Source organism: Ascaphus truei, chromosome 21, assembly GCF_040206685.1.
Source record: "Ascaphus truei isolate aAscTru1 chromosome 21, aAscTru1.hap1, whole genome shotgun sequence".
Lineage (NCBI taxonomy): Eukaryota > Metazoa > Chordata > Amphibia > Anura > Ascaphidae > Ascaphus > Ascaphus truei.
Genome location: NC_134503.1, coordinates 30,836,067 through 30,852,639, shown reverse-complemented (window position 1 = coordinate 30,852,639; position 16,573 = coordinate 30,836,067).

Here is a 16,573-nt window from a genome sequence, read left to right as displayed (position 1 = left end):
TTAGTTTAAATCCCATTGTCAGCAGCTTACGACCTTGGACAAGGTCACTGTAATTCTCCATGCCCTGACAAGCCCAATACATTGTGTGTATTTACAAATATATCTATATAATAGATTATAATAGTGTAGAGACATCAGGGAAAGCACGTTATTAACGAATGATTTTAGGGGTAGTTTAGCTTGCGTTGCATTGTTGAATAGTTTTTTTTGGAGGTGTCTGGTACCTCCTTTCAGGTTCTGAGTTCCTCGATAATTTTCTAATTAGCAAATAGGTATAAATAAATTTCTGTGGCAGTCTGAACTCTACTGATGAGATAGTGAGTGTCTGTGACTGACACAAATAGGAGGTGTGCGTGTGTATGTACGCATGCGTGTTTTACTAAGGAGCTTGCGCTCTCACAATTTTCCTTCCCAATGCTACAGGAACCTAGTTTCTGGGTTTCGCCTGTTTTAATTGCACTGAATCACAGAAAGTAATATGCGTCATTCATTTAACCCTTTGAGCACTTTCACATATCACACTAAGTTCAGTGTACAGGACAATAATATACATTTAGTGTAGGTAGCGGCTAAACCGGAGCTCACTGTTGGTGGCTTGAATAATGTTTTCATCAAAATATGCAACTATACAGCTCCTTTGTTATTAGACTTGGGAACAAAATGCAGAAAACTCAGCAATCCATTGAAAGCCAATTTGTGAGGAGCGCAAGGATTGTGTATTTGTTTTCCAGATATATATTAAAAGCCTTGATGCAACATGAAATATGACAAATGCTTTGGCCAAAGAACTTCACTAAATCACCCTCACTTAGGAAGAACAACATTTAACTATATTGTGTGGCATTGGATCTCTGTGTCTTTAGTTCTATATATGAAGTTACAATCCCAATAGCACTATGACACAGATATATATGTTGTGCTGGGTTTGGGTTCTGAGCTTACAGGGGCTGTGTGTGTTTATAAATAGAAACACTTAGTTAAGCTATGGTGGGTAAAAAAAGTGACAAAAAACTTCAAAGTATATAGCAAATGGAAATATTACTGTATGCTCATTTGCATGTCTTAGGCAGGTCTGCAACCCTGCCTTTCACCATTACTCCCAGCATACAGTGCTTCCACTGCAGCAAGGGATTCTGGGAAATGACATGCAAATGAGCACACAATGTGTGTGTGTGTGTGTGTGTGTGTGTGTGTGTGTGTGTGTGTGTGTGTGTGTGTGTGTGTGTGTGTGTGTGTGTGTGTGTGTGTGTGTGTGTATATATATATATACACACACATATAAGATTATAATATTATAGATATTTAAGACATCAGGGAATGCACCTAACTAACCATTGATTTTAGAGGTAGTTTAGCTTCAGTAAATGGGTGATATCTGTATGCATCAGGCGTTACGCCGAATGAAACATCCTTATCATCTCTCTTTTGCCAATTCCAGGCGCTTTCTCACACTTTAACCTTTAGAAGTTCTGAGTGGAAAATTACAGTCTTCCGCTCCGGCAGAAGCTTCAGCAAAAGGGCGGAAGTTAAAGCACTCTTTGTGAAAGCTTCCTCTGAAGGAAATGTTGACCTTATGCTCAGGGCAAATCTTTTCACCATGTCGCTATTGCTGGCTCACCTGTTTAATCTATTTGATACTGCACCACCCACTCTCTACTTGTGCTTAATTCAGTGTTGTAAAGGGAAGAGGTGTTGTGTGTTCATCGGTCTATGTAGGGTGACAGAGACAGAACATGTGTATGGTCCATTGAGTCTGCTGGTCCATTGGAGGGTAAAATAGTGAGACAAAGATAGAAGGGACTTATGGCCTATTGAGGTTGCTTCTTCACTGAAGGATGACTTATTGTGAGAAAAAGACATAAAGCACCTGTGGTCAATTGAGTCTGTCAAGCCCACTGCAGTGTGACCTGACAGCACAGATATAAGATGCCTATGGTCTATTGAATTTCCACCTTCATGGAAGGATGCTACAAACTGTAAGGTAGTAACAGAAGGTATAGTGCCTACAGTATGGTTGATTGAACCGGTTCCTCCCACTGCACTACAATTTAGGGGAACCTGTAACCCATTAATTCTGCTCTACCACTGTAGTATATCCTATCAGCAGTGAAGGCATGATGGACCTACAGTCCATTGCGTTTACTCCCTTATGGAAGGATGACACAGACTGTGAGACAGAAGGCACTAATGACCTTCAAGCGTGTCTCTTCTTCTGAAATGTGATCTTCTGTAGCAACATAGGCATAGGGGACCCAGGGCTCATGAAAGGGTTTCCTGCCTCTGTATGTGTACAGTATGGCCTATTGAGTTTGTTTCCCCCAATGCAGAGTTATCTAGCAACATAGACATAAGGGCTCACCTAAAAAGACTAATATATGAGACCTATGACCCCTTAAGTCCTTCCCTATTAATACATTGGGAGAAATGGTCCACTAAGTTAGCACCTTCACAAAAGTATGTATGACACAGACTGAGAGAAACAGTAGGTTTCTATTGCTCATAGAGTATTACCCCCCTCCCCTCTGCAGTGTGACATATTGACAGGGTGTGGGTAACCGGTGCATCATAGAAAAACAAGTCCCCTTAATAAATGATGAATTCTTCAGTTAGGACCACTCCAATATCATAGTAAGCAACAATAAAACACCCCAATAGGGCTAAGGGACTAGTACCTAGTGCTGACAAGCACAATGAAAAGTACATAGATTGTCCCATACATTATGAGATAGAAAGTAATAATGTGCAAAGACGACTCACTTTTTGCTTCCAGGCTTCTTCAGTAGAGCAATCCCATTGGGTATCCTTCACAGCGTGCAATCCACCAAGCAAGGTATGTAGAAGGTAGGTAGACAAAGGCAGTGCACTGCCTGAAAAAATGGAGGAGGCTCACGGTGGCAAAAAAAGTTCCTTTATGGGATAAAAGGATCAAACATAACCTCTGGATATCACAGCAAACGCACACCTACGCGTTTCGGGCCGTGCACCCTTTATCAAGGTGTAAGGTGACATATGGACAGAAAGGAATTGTGGTTGGCACCACTACAGTGTGACCTTTGATTCATTGTGTCTGTCCCTACCATTGCAGAGTGACATACAGTAGCCATTAAAATAGAAGGATGATGGCCCACCAAGTCTGTCTTTACCATAGCAGGGTGACCTGACAACGCAACAGAAGGGACTGATACCTTCAAACCTGTCCTTAGGGACGTGGCCCATTGAGTCCCCACTAAAGTGTGACCTGTGAACTTTGACATAAGGGACCAATGGCCCATCACGTCTGTCCCTGTAATTGCCGTGTGACTTATGAGTCCACGCAGAAATATATCTATGTCCATCCTTGTGCCAAAGGTTTGACCAAGCCTTGCATACACAATTAATTGTGTATGTAAGTGACCCATGGACCATTCAAGTCAGTCCTTCCCACCACAATGTGGGTTGGAATCAAGATAGACCTAACCCCACCGCAGTGTGACCCGGCAACTGAAAGAGAAGAGGCCTATTGCCCATCAACACCGCTCATCTTCCATGTTGATTACCTATCACCATTGGCCTATGGTTAATTTTGTCTTTAGGTCACACAACAATAGGACTTAGAAGAAAGAATGGACAAGTAGCGCATCTAGTTCCCACCACTGGAAACCCTGGTCCAATGGCCCATTGAGTTTTGACTTGGCCACACAAAACTAAGGTATCATTTTCAAAGTCACTTCCTCATACTAAACTACTAAAAAAAATTGGATAAATCAACAGGGTCCCATGGCCAACCTATACAGAACAAATTGACCCATATTCCACTGAGTGTCTTCTCTCCATCTCTTCCCCCTGTTTCTTTCTGGTATTGTTTTATAATGATTAAACCTCCCTACAATAACTCTCCCCGCCACCTCCCTCCTGCATTCTGTCACAGTTTCTCTTCTCTCGCCCCCCTGCCCCCATCCCCTCCCTTTTACATGGCATCATCAACATAACCGCTGACCTCACCTTCTCCCTGATAGATGCTGAGTAAGAGCTAATCAGATTCCCATAATGTGCTGTGTTTCTGTTTGCTGGAACGCAGGCAGCTAATGGCCCTGCTTCTTCCTTCTCTCCCATTTGTGTGTCAGACTCCTGGGGATCGGAGCCTTTTTAAAATGCTGCATATTTTAAAGTGTAAACAGGACCTGGTGTTTTATTAAATAAACGTGACAGTTGCAGAATGTGCTTTCTAGCACAAGGGGGGAGGGAGGGGAGAGTTTGGCGGAGATGTACTGGAGTGTGTTTTTACTGATGCTAAATCAACAAAATGATTGTTCTTCCTACTGTACTGGGCATACAGTCATTAGGCTCTCTCTGATTCTCCCTGCTCCTGTGTATCTACATTAATGGGTAGGCACTGTATATCCACAATAGGCTGATGGGTCCTTAAGTGCATCTACACGTTTGTGTGTGTGTGTGTATATTTTTACATATTTACTGTGTTTGTATGTGCATGTAAAAGTTTGTATTTGTGTGTCTATATCTGTGCATAACCTCATTGTGTTGGTTTACTTGTGTGTCATTGGTGGCATATACAAGTTTGTATATTCATGTGTATATCCTTATAGAGTTTGTGTGTCTGCAAATGTATGTGTGTATATCTTTGTGTACATGCTTGTTTGTGAGTTTTGTACATACATATATAGGTGCGTGTTTGTATATCTCTGTGTACATTGTTTATGTGTATATGTTGGGTCACAACATACACATGAATATATATACATATACTGTATGTACACACGCATTTTGGCTTGTCTAATATCTTAAATATGTAGATACATGAAAGTGTGTATTTACTGCCTGCACCAAGAATATCTGTGTCTATATATCAATTTGTGTATGTGTATTTGTGGCAAAATGTTTGTACAGCATATATGTATCTGTGTGCCCTTTTATATCTATGTATATTGTGTTGTGCATGTTATGTATACTGTTTATGTCTGTGTATCCCTGATTCCTTTTATGTGTGTATGAGCTGTGTGAGAGGGTTAAGTGGATAAAGGAAACAGCTATTTGAAGGCACTACAGTGAATACAATCTGCAGTCAGTAAGACAAAGGCCTTTCACCTCCCCCTCTGAGCCCTCAGCGGGCAGCCTCTCCTTACATCCCACCTTTCACCTCTCACGGAAAAAAGACTGACAGCTGGAAGCTTCTTCGCTGGACACCTCTGCGTACAATTATTGCTACTGTGACTTCAATTGGGTCAGTGTGAACCTTCCATAAACCAACAGCCGCTCAATCTCACAACCTCCTTAGGAGCAGAGATACAGCGGGGCTGCTGTCCTTGGTACTAATCATTGCAGACAGGATAAACCCATTCTTGATCATACTGTAGTACTTTATGTATGTGTGTGTGCATACATACAGACAGTATTATTATTGCTATCTTTCATTTGTATGGTGCCAACATGTTCCGCAGCGCAGTACAATGTGTAAAGGAGGACAATAACATGGTATTAAAGAGGCAATCCATGCAATATCCTACATGTGTTGTTGTATTTTTATAAATAAATTAGTTCTGTAGTATTAAATAATACTGCATTAAAAAAACAAACATTTTATTCAACTTTTAATGTCATTGTTAATGAATTTTAATATATGGAGCATCCTTTGATTTCTATAGCAGGTTTTAGCCCACCTCTCCAGCAGTGCAAGAATTTGCAACACGTTCCTGCTTGTGATAATTTGTTGCCAATGTTCCCAGCAGTTTGAGCTGCAAACTGTAACAATAGATACTGTTACCTTAGTAATATCAGAACACATTGTAAATGCTGAGTTACACTGACTGAAGGATTGATTGAAACTGAAAGGCAGACGTTAATTGAACCCTGGGAAGCAGGATCTATGCTGATCGATCACGGGAGAACGAATTCATCAGCAGCTTAGGTAATTAGTTTGAAATAAAGTTAATCAAAGGCTGCATATATTAAAACCAAAAATATATATATATTTTTTAAAGTACTGCTTGGATTGCCTCTTTAATATGTTAAGACAAACTGAGACAGTAGGAAGGAGGTCCCTGCCCCAAAGAACTTACAGTCTAGAAGGAGCGGAGTGGAGGCACAAGGAATAGTGAGGTTTGGTTTTTTTTTAAGCAAGGGTTTGGTTATTCTAGTATAAAAGTCAAATAAAGAAGTTAGTACTTGATCCATTAAACCCAGGGTGCTGTTGCCATTGTCAACAGTGAAGGATTCTGGGTAGATAACAGAATAGAGGCAAGGTAACCACTATCTCCATTGTGACATTAGGAGGTATAATTAGACTCAAAGCAGTATGTACACTTGGTTCCTTGAGAAGTTATTCGCAACCACGTTTGAAAATGCCATAACGCAGGGTTTCAACGCCAGTCCTCAAGACTCCCAACAGGTCAGGTTTCCAGGATATCCTTGCTTCAGCACAGGGGGCTCAATCAGTGCTGAAGCAGGCTCTCTGACTGAGCCACCTGTGCTGAAGGCAGGAATATCCTTAAAACCTGACCTGTTGGGTGGTCTTGAGAACTGGAGTTGAGGACCTGTGCCATAACGCCATGTCCACCCATTAGGAGCAGAGAGAAGGGTAGTTGGGGGAAACTGTCCTTTGCATGTTCAGAATAAAGTTTGCATGCAGGGTAAATGAGTCCTGTTGAAGGTGCATTCCCTCTCCCCCTCTCCCCCCCCCCCCATATTATTTGCTTTCTTCTGAATTTTTTCTCTGCCATGACCTTGAGGAAGGTCGCAAGAGATGACACGTTTCCACCGGTTTCCACGAAGCTCATTTGAAACTTCGTGATTTGTGAAATTGATACAAAACACCTGGATTTTAAGGGTTCGACCCAGTAGCGCCTGAAGGAAAAGAAATTCTAGCAAATTTTAAGAAAGCAGCGATTTTTCTGGTGAAAGTAATAATTATCTTTTTTTTAAGGACATTCCCTTTCTGTGTTTGTGTGTAGGTGTTAATCTACTCTACACAGTGTTGCTATGAAACTGATAAACTCCTTGCACAACTAGTTATGTGTATATATACATATATACATGTATTTAATATACATTATATATAGTTCTATGTGGGCAAAAGGTATATAGCAGAGTATAAAAACCAGTGGCTGAAGTGTGTTGATACTATCACTGCTTTGTTCTCTATGACTCCACTGAATGTATGTATGTATGTGTGTGTGTGTGTGTGTGTGTGTATATATATATATATATATATATATATATATATATATATATATATATATATATATATATATATATATATATACATATATACACACACATACATACATACACACATCGTGCTTGACAAAAGAGACAATACAGTACAGGGAATTATAATACAAAAAGTGCAACAAACAAGATCAGAAAATAGGAAAGGAAATCTCTGCCCCGTGGAACTTACACTCTAAGTGGAATGTTGGGAGACTTACAGAGACAGCAGGTGAGGGAATAATGGCAGTAGATGGCAGTGCTTGGCCACAATGGCAGGTAGGGGCAACTGTGTGTGTGGCACTGTAGCCATGAGTTCAAGATAATGAAATGATTCATTTAGGAGGTGCGTTTAAAGTGGGGAGAGATGGTGTTTGGCGTATACGGAGTGTGAGGGAGTCCCACAGGTAAGAGGGCAGTGAGGGATAAATGGATTAAAGTTAGAGAGCAGTAGATGTGAAAGGGGTGGAAAGGAGACAGTTATGGGTAGAGCGCAGGAGACGAGCAGGGGAATAACGAGAGATCAGAGCTGATATGTAGGAAGGAGAAGATGTGTGTAGATCCTTCAAGGTAAGGAGGAAAACTTTATTGGTGATCTGATATTTGATGGGAAGCCAGGAGAGGGATTTAAGGAGGAGATGAGCAGGGACTGTTTGAGGAGAAAGTGAAATTATTCTAGCAGGAGAATTTTGGATAGATTGCAAGGGAGAAAGTTGTTAGGAGGAAGGCTTGTTAGCAGTATTGTATGTTACAATAGTCAAGACGGGAGAGGATAAGGGCATGCTGTCACAGGAGATCAGGACTATCACACCAGGGATCAATTCGCCACATAGAAACACAGAGTTTATCAAATTAATTTATTGGAAAAATAAATATCCACAACTATTTACACAACACACACTTACAACTGGGAAATTAGGGATAGCTTATAGACTTGGACTCAAGGACCTCCCTAAGGAGATTTCCCCTGTTCCTTCTTCCCTGCAATGCCCTCTGGAACTAGACTCCAGGCCTGGCACCAGCACTGGAGTTGACACCGCAGCTTCTCCCAGTTACTTTCAGCGTCTTCCCAGCTGCAGCAACTAAAGAACTCTGAGCTCCCAGCTAAAGTTGAGCTGAGCTTATCTGATCTAGCTAGGGGTCTCCCTCCCCCCATGTGTTTGCAATATTACCCAGCCCCTGATTGGTGGATGGAAATGCAAACACAGTTACATGCAAATAGTTAGGCTGAGGACCCGCTGCACACGTCCGCACGGCCGCCTTGCTTGCCCGCGGCGTGTGCAAGTCACTGCGATCTGCGGTCTGCAGCTGACTTTTTCCGGTGCGGTGGGGGCGTGGCAAAAACGGGTCGGGGGGCAGGGCCATTGAACCCGGGGAGGGGTGGAGGAAGTTGTGGGTGAAGGAGCAGAGATTGTGGGTCCGCAGGAGGGGGGGTTGTGGGTCCGGGAGGAGAGGGATAGAGCAGGCCATCTACTTTGCACACACAGGCACACTTACCTCTTAAGCCGCCTCCCTCCCGTAGCTCCCCTCCTTCCCTCCTCATTGGCTGACTCGTGCACCATGTGACGCGTCAGCGCTTCTGATCACCAGAAGCTTGCAGCTCCGGCCGGCTAACGCATCACAGCACACAGTTAGCCACGTCGGAAGGAGCCAGCAGGGACCTCCAGACAGGAGGTAAGGGGCTGGTGGCCGTGCGCACCGCCGACCGCAGCGGGTCCTTAGCCTTACTTGGAAAGATCACAGACCACTTTGCAGCATTCCATTAACCCCTGGTTCCTGAGTACGGGAACCAGACTTACAATACAGATATATATATACAGTGGTCGACAAATCACCAAAAAATCTCGCCACCTAGTACCAAACGTGTGCTGCTTGGGCCAATAGGAGCTCGCCACGATGTTAAATCTACTCGCCCGGGGCGAGCAAATGTATAGGTTTGTCGAACACTGTATATATATATATATATAAAAGCATAATACAGATGTATTACTGACAGGTAGGAGTAATGGCAGGTGTGAACTTTATAAAAAGTATTCACATTTACCCCTACCGTCACACATGCATTAGAATTTTAGCAGTAGGTTGAAAAAGGAAAGGGCGGATCTTGGAAATATTACAGAGGAAGAAGCAACACATTTTAGCCATGCCATGAATGTGAATGCAGAAGGAAAGGTAGGAGTTAAAGGTCACTCCTAGGCAACGTGCTTTGGTGCCAGGATAGATGGTAGCACTGTGTTTCTGTGATGGAAAAGGGGGGATATTCGGACAGATTTAGGGGGGCAATATGAGGAGCTCAGTTTTAGACATTTTAAGTTTAAGGCGGCGGAGCACCAAACCCCGAGGATATAGCCGGGAGGCAATCCGATACTGGATTGCAGGAACGAGGGTCAGGGTGGGTAGATATATCTGCGTATTATCTGCATAGAGATTTAAATCTAAGGACAAAAGAGTTGATGAGGTCAATGTGAGGATCGGGCGCAAGATCCGCTCCAGAGTTTGATACTGACTTGCTGCAGGCTTCCTCATCAGCTCCTGCTGTGTGCACTGTGCACAGCAACGAATCAGCACTCTGGTTTCACTTTCAGCCTCTGCTGACCAGCAGTTCCTGGATTGGCTGAATCATCCTTTATATGCTCAGCCTTTGCACCTGTAATTTTGCAGAGCATAACACTTGTTTCATGTGACATGTGCTGGTCGCAAGCAAGTTGTCTCCTGCCCTCCAACTCTGCTAAGGCTACCACTAAGCTGCCTTCTCCTACCCTCAACCTCGGCTACGTGACCCATACTACTCACCTCTCCAACCCCGACTCGGCTAACCACGACCACGCATCTGCATTACGGACACTACTTCGTGGCCCCAGGTCGGTGTATCTATATCCCCACCTCGGTCTTGCAGTTCAGTCCAGTCTGCGGTGAGCACCCGTTAAAGTCACCAAGTGATAGTGTGTAGAGAGAGGAAAGGTATGTGTGTGTACACATACGCACCCTGAGGAAGGTCCTCTTGCTGGGCCCGAAACGTTGGAGCATGTGTGCTTTGTTTCAGTTTGAATACACTTATTTGGTTATCTATTTCTGAGTGCTGCTTTGTGATTTCCATCTTGGTGGAGATTGCGGTATTGTGTGTGTGTGTGTATGTGTGTGTGTATATATGTGTATGTATATATATATATATATATATATATATGTATATGTATATGTATATACATATACATATACATATACATATACATATACATATACATATACATATACATGTAGAGGTATCAGTACCGTGCTAGCCGAGTTAGACCACATAGTATCTACAGAAACTTTTAGTTTTGCTACAATCTCTTACATTTCCACACCAACCCACACCATTTATATTAACTCCCATTCCACACACACCTTTTCTAAAGCACTGTATACACTGTGGGCTCTCCATTCATTTACATTCTCACAGAAACACACACACACTCTTACATCACTAACTTTCAGGAACCATTTAACACCTCTAGCCATAAATCACATCCACACGGGGGCGGGTGGGGGAGGGTTGAGACAAGCACAGATAACATTCCAAGAGACACTGTTTTTAAGTATACCCTTTGCTTGCTTCATTCATTGTAACATCGCCGGAAGAAGAGATCAGTGTATCTCGAAAGCTCGCACAAATAAAAGCATTTTGTTAGCCACAGAACGGTATCGTCTATTTATTTTTTGATTATATATATATATATATATATATATATATATACATACATACACACACACACACACACACACACACACACACACACACATTTTTATTTGTGTGTGAATATATATATATATATATATATATATATATATATTTATTGTGTGTGTGACACTGTGTGCTCATTTGCATGTCATTTCCCAGAATCCCTTGCCGCAGTGGAAGCACTGTATGCTAGGTGATAATGGTGAAAGGCGGGGTTGCAGACCTGTCTAAGACGTGAATGTGCTCACAAGTGCTCTTTTTATTTGCTACATGCTTTACAGTGGAGGTTTTTTCGTCACCTTTTTCATCCACCATAACTTATCTAATGTGTGGCATGTATCTATATCTAAGTGAAATAATAAGTGTACAATAGCGCTCGCGTGACAACTAAAATATATCGTGAAAAAACTGTGATTTAGAGTCCAAAAAGAGTCCTAGAGCTGCCCAAAAGGTTCCTTTGGCTATCTCACAACCAGAAAAGGATGTAGGGATAGAGAGCTTCTTGTGGCACTAAGGCAAGGGGTGCCCTGTAGGATTGGAAATGAGTGTGGACAAAGTTCTCTTCTTAAGAATGATGACCTCAAGAAACGGGAGACAAAGCATATAGAACACTGCAATACAGGCATACCCCGCTTTAAGTACACTCACTTTAAGTACACTCGCGAGTAAGTACATTTTCGCTTTACATACATGCTCTGGTCCCATTGCGTACGTAAATGTGGGGTATGCCTGTAGTGCATTAACCAAGGATGATATATAAACAGAGCAATTTAATAAAACACAAATACAAAACATAAGACAGCATATATTATTAAAACGACTTAGTGCAGCTGCACTAGATGAATAAAACTTGCTCCGCCGTTTAGAAAAATTGGAATCCTACTCACCAGAGGTGGCTAGGACATGTGCAATGGTTTTTGGTATCTTTATAGCCTGTGGACACCGCTCGCCATGGAATGACACCAGTCAGCTGCTCGAGGAGATCCGTCTTCCGTGCTCGGAGTCAAACGCTACCAGAGTCTCATCGATCGGCTCCTCCGCTGACGTCACTTCCGGTATCTGCTACGGTGTCCCTGCTAGTCCAAAAAACCTCCAATGCGTTTCGAAACTCCTAATTGTGGGTTTCTTCGTCAGGGATAGCTTTACCACAATTAGGAGTTTCGAAACGCATTGGAGGTTTTTTGGACTAGCAGGGACACCGTAGCAGATACCGGAAGTGACGTCAGCGGAGGAGCCGATCGATGAGACTCTGGTAGCGTTTGACTCCGAGCACGGAAGACGGATCTCCTCGAGCAGCTGACTGGTGTCATTCCACGGCGAGTGGTGTCCACAGGCTATAAAGATACCAAAAACCATTGCACATGTCCTAGCCACCTCTGGTGAGTAGGATTCCAATTTTTCTAAACGGCGGAGCAAGTTTTATTCATCTAGTGCAGCTGCACTAAGTCGTTTTAATAATATATGCTGTCTTATGTTTTGTATTTGTGTTTTATTAAATTGCTCTGTTTATATATCATCCTTGGTTAATGCACTAATGCAGTGTTCTATATGCTTTGTCTCCCGTTTCTTGAGGTCATCATTCTTAAGAAGAGAACTTTGTCCACACTCATTTCCAATCCTACAGGGCACCCCTTGCCTTAGCGCCACAAGAAGTTCTCTATCCCTACATGTATCTATATCTAAATTTATTATCTAGATATAAATTGATGTGTGTGTATATAAATATTATATATATATATATATATATATATATATATATATATATATATATATATATATATATATAATCTCTCAGACTATAAAAACATGGTGAGTTCTCTTAAGACCTTCTAATAGCCCATCATTGCTGAATGCAGAAGAAGAAAGCTGTAAAAAGGCAATTAATGCTTCGGACAGTCTGTGGCCGATTGTTAATCTACTTTACACAGAGCGTCCCCGTGAAACTGATAAACTCCTGTAACAGTCCCAGTGCCTTCCCCGGCTCAGAAACCGGCGACTGCAGTGTGGCCTTTATCGGGGAGGCCCGGGGATTAAATGGAGCTTAATCGTATCAGAGGAGCGAGTCGTTACAATTAGACCGAGATTACAGCAGGTCTGTGAAATGCTGCTGGAGCAAGGGATTGTGGGTAACGCTCGCTCTACATTATATAGACTGCACAAGTAGGTATAGGGCAATAACATGCAGCACGTATGTATATACATACAGTATCGTGGATATAGTAATACACATGTAACCTCTCGTTATTATCCTTAGACTGACGGCTACATGCTAAGGCGGATGCCCAAGTCCTACTCCCAGTTATGACCGGTGGTATCTCACTTGCTGAGGTCGTGGCCAAAGGTCCGACAAGGTCCCATACTTTACTGTGACAATAGAACATGACACAGGGCTGTGTGTGTGTGTGTTAATATAAAATGAATAAATAAGTACCAAAAAACAGATGCCTGCTAGTATGTTAACAATAATGTAGCTGACCTATTATGGTGTGATTGGACTATTAAACTAAGGCTAAAGTGTTGTACATAAAAATAATAACCATTACCACTGTAAAATAAAAAAAAGCGGGGGGGTAAGGGGGGATACTAGTATAATAATTACTAACATAAATGTGAGGTAAATACAGCATATAAATACAGTTTTTGGTCACACAATACACTAATACTGTATACTAATGGGGAATTGAATTTATCGTGGCAATCTTTATTATCTATCATGTGGTGGACCTGAATATTTATACATTATACTGTATATTTGATGTTCTATATTTGCTCTCTTTCTTTCTTTGTTTCATGCTAGGTACGTCACATATATAATACCATGTACTGTACAGGCAGTCCTCGTTTTACAACGCTTCGCTTTACAACGAATGGCTTATCCAACGCTATGCAATGCATACCTATATTCATTTTTACAATGCCAAAATGGCTTATCCAACGCTCTTACGACGCTTTGCAACGTTGTGTATGTGTGTATATATATACACATTCACATAAACAACATTGCAAAGCGTCGTAAGAGCGTATATATATAATATTATACTATATAATATTATATTATACTAAATAATATTATTTATTATGTTATATTATATATATATATATATATAATACAGTATATTCACTATATAATTTATGTGTGTGCTGCATATCTTATTGCCTGCATAAAATATTTGGTGTATTTTAGTGTTAAAAATGCCTTCAGGAACGGAACCTTTCATTTAAACAGTGTTCCTATGGGAAAATGTGTTTCGCTTTACAACGCCATTTTGAGTAACGCATTGTGTCGGATAACCGAGGACTGCCTGTATATTGTATGACTTTATAATCTTGATCCAACACGTTTGGTTTAATATATATACGAATAATGTCTTAAGATCAGAGAATAAGAGCGATCTATCTGTATATGGTTATATGTGTCAATTGGGTTGGCTCCATTTCTTCTTCTAATATTTTGACCTTACCACTCTACAAGTCTCCAAATGCATTGGGTGATGGAGATTACGGTCTAATTTAGTTACTCCATTATATATGTAGTATAATTGCATAAATATCATATAGATACATTTCCTTTGGAACAGATAATTATAGGAGTACACATTTTTGATATGTATCTCCATCTCTCCAGTGACATTTAATGCTTTCCTTTTTAATTCACATATTCAAGTTGATATGTAAGTCTTTCTTTGTTTACGTAAGCCTTTGCTGTCCTCATCCTTTTCTAAGCCTGTGTGTGTGTGTGTGTGTGTGTGTGTGTGTGTGTGTGTGTGTGTGTGTGTGTGTGTGTGTGTGTGTGTGTGTGTGTGTGTGTGTGTGTGTGTGTGTGTGTGTGTATATACATACATACATACAGGAGAGAAAAAACACAGGCACAAATAGTGATAAGGGAAAACTGTTGCAAAGTATCAGGGAAGAATTAATAGCATATGGACGAAACCAATGAAGATGAATCTGAAATAATAAAAAAGAAGCAAAATATGGTGAAGTATGCTTGTATTCTTCAGAATGCACAAAAGGCTACTTACAAAGTAGCAGGTAAAACAGGCATGTAGGATATCAAGATCCTCTCCTCACTGCTGATCTGTATGGCGGCCAGTTGTTTCTGGCTGCACCTGGAACGCAGAGACTTCGCACAGGCTCAGATGTGTCTGCAGCTGCCTCCAGTATTGTCCTGGCTATCCCCCCAGTCTCGCAGGATTGCGAGTATGACGTCAGCGCGTTGTTGTATCCGTTGAAGGGAGGAATCGGCATACACTGTCCAGCTAATACTAGACCAATATTGCCAGATAGAGCTAAGAACTCAGAGAGTCAGGGAGACCTTAAGGAAATGTTATTCCAGCCTCCACCCTACGCGTATCGTCTTGTAAAAGACTTCATCAGGGGAATCTGCATTCTGAAGAATACAAACATACTTCATATTTTGCTTCTTTTTTATTATTTCAGATTCATCTTCATTGGTTTCGTCCATATGCTATTAATTCTTCCCTGATACTTTGCAACAGTTTTCACTTATCACTATTTGCGCCTGTGTTTTTTCTCTCCTGTCTATATTTCCATTACTATTGTGTATAGTATTAACACATTGGCAGCATTTAATGGTACATTGTCTGATTATAGTGTTTTAATTGCTCACTTAGTTATTCTATAATATATATATATATATATATATATATACAGTGTTCGACAATTAATGATAATTACTCGCCCGTGGCGAGTGGATTTAGGCCGCTGGCGAGCCGTGCTGCGGCTCTAAGAATTCCCCTGTTCGTGCCAATTTTTTTTTTTAAATAATCTTCCTCCCTGATTGGTGTGACGCGGGGAAGACGGCCGGCTGTCAGCTCTGGGTCAGCCCCAACCGCCCCTGCTCCCAAACCCCTGCTTGCTTCTCGGGGCGGTAGTTAGGCTGGGGGGTTCCCGCGGCTGCTGCTGCCCAGGCGCTTCCCCTCCGTCCCAGCTCTGGTAATGGGAGCAGGGAAGCAGGCTGGCAGCTCTGGCTGCAGCCTGCGCATGCGAACGCAGGGGGGCGGGAGGTAGGCTGGGGTGGGGGGTCCCGCGGCCGCTTCCCCTCCGTCCCACGCTCCTTTTGCACACGCGCAGATAATGGGAGCGGGGAAGCAGGCTGGCAGCTCTCTCGTCACCATGGCTGCAGCCTGCGCACGCGCGGGGGGCACGTTCCTCCGGCCACGTTCCTCATGGAGAGGTTGGTGTGGCCGTGCGGCGGTCCTACGCTGGCCCCCGATCCTCCCGATTAGCTGCCCGACCCCCGCGCATGTCGGCTCGACCTCCCGCCTGCTTGTTGGGTTGCCCGACAACCCCGATTGGCTGCCCGACCCTCAGCCCGCAGCTGGCATGTGGAGGACAAGGCCTGGATGAACAGGTGGGCCACCTCCCTTCCAATCAATACCCACCCAGTGTGTGTGTCTGTGTGTATCTCTGTGTGTGTGTGTGAGTGTCTCTCTGTGTGTGTGTGAGTGAGTGTCTGTCTGTGTGTATGTCTCTGAGTGAGTGTCTGTCTGTGTGTGTGTCTGAGTGTGTGTGTCTGTGAGTCTGTGTGTCACCCTCTCCCTGTGTCGCCCTCACCCTGTGTCGCCCTCTCTCTCTCTCTCGCCCTCTCTCTTACCCTGTCACCCTCACCCTCTCTCTTACCCTGTCACCCTC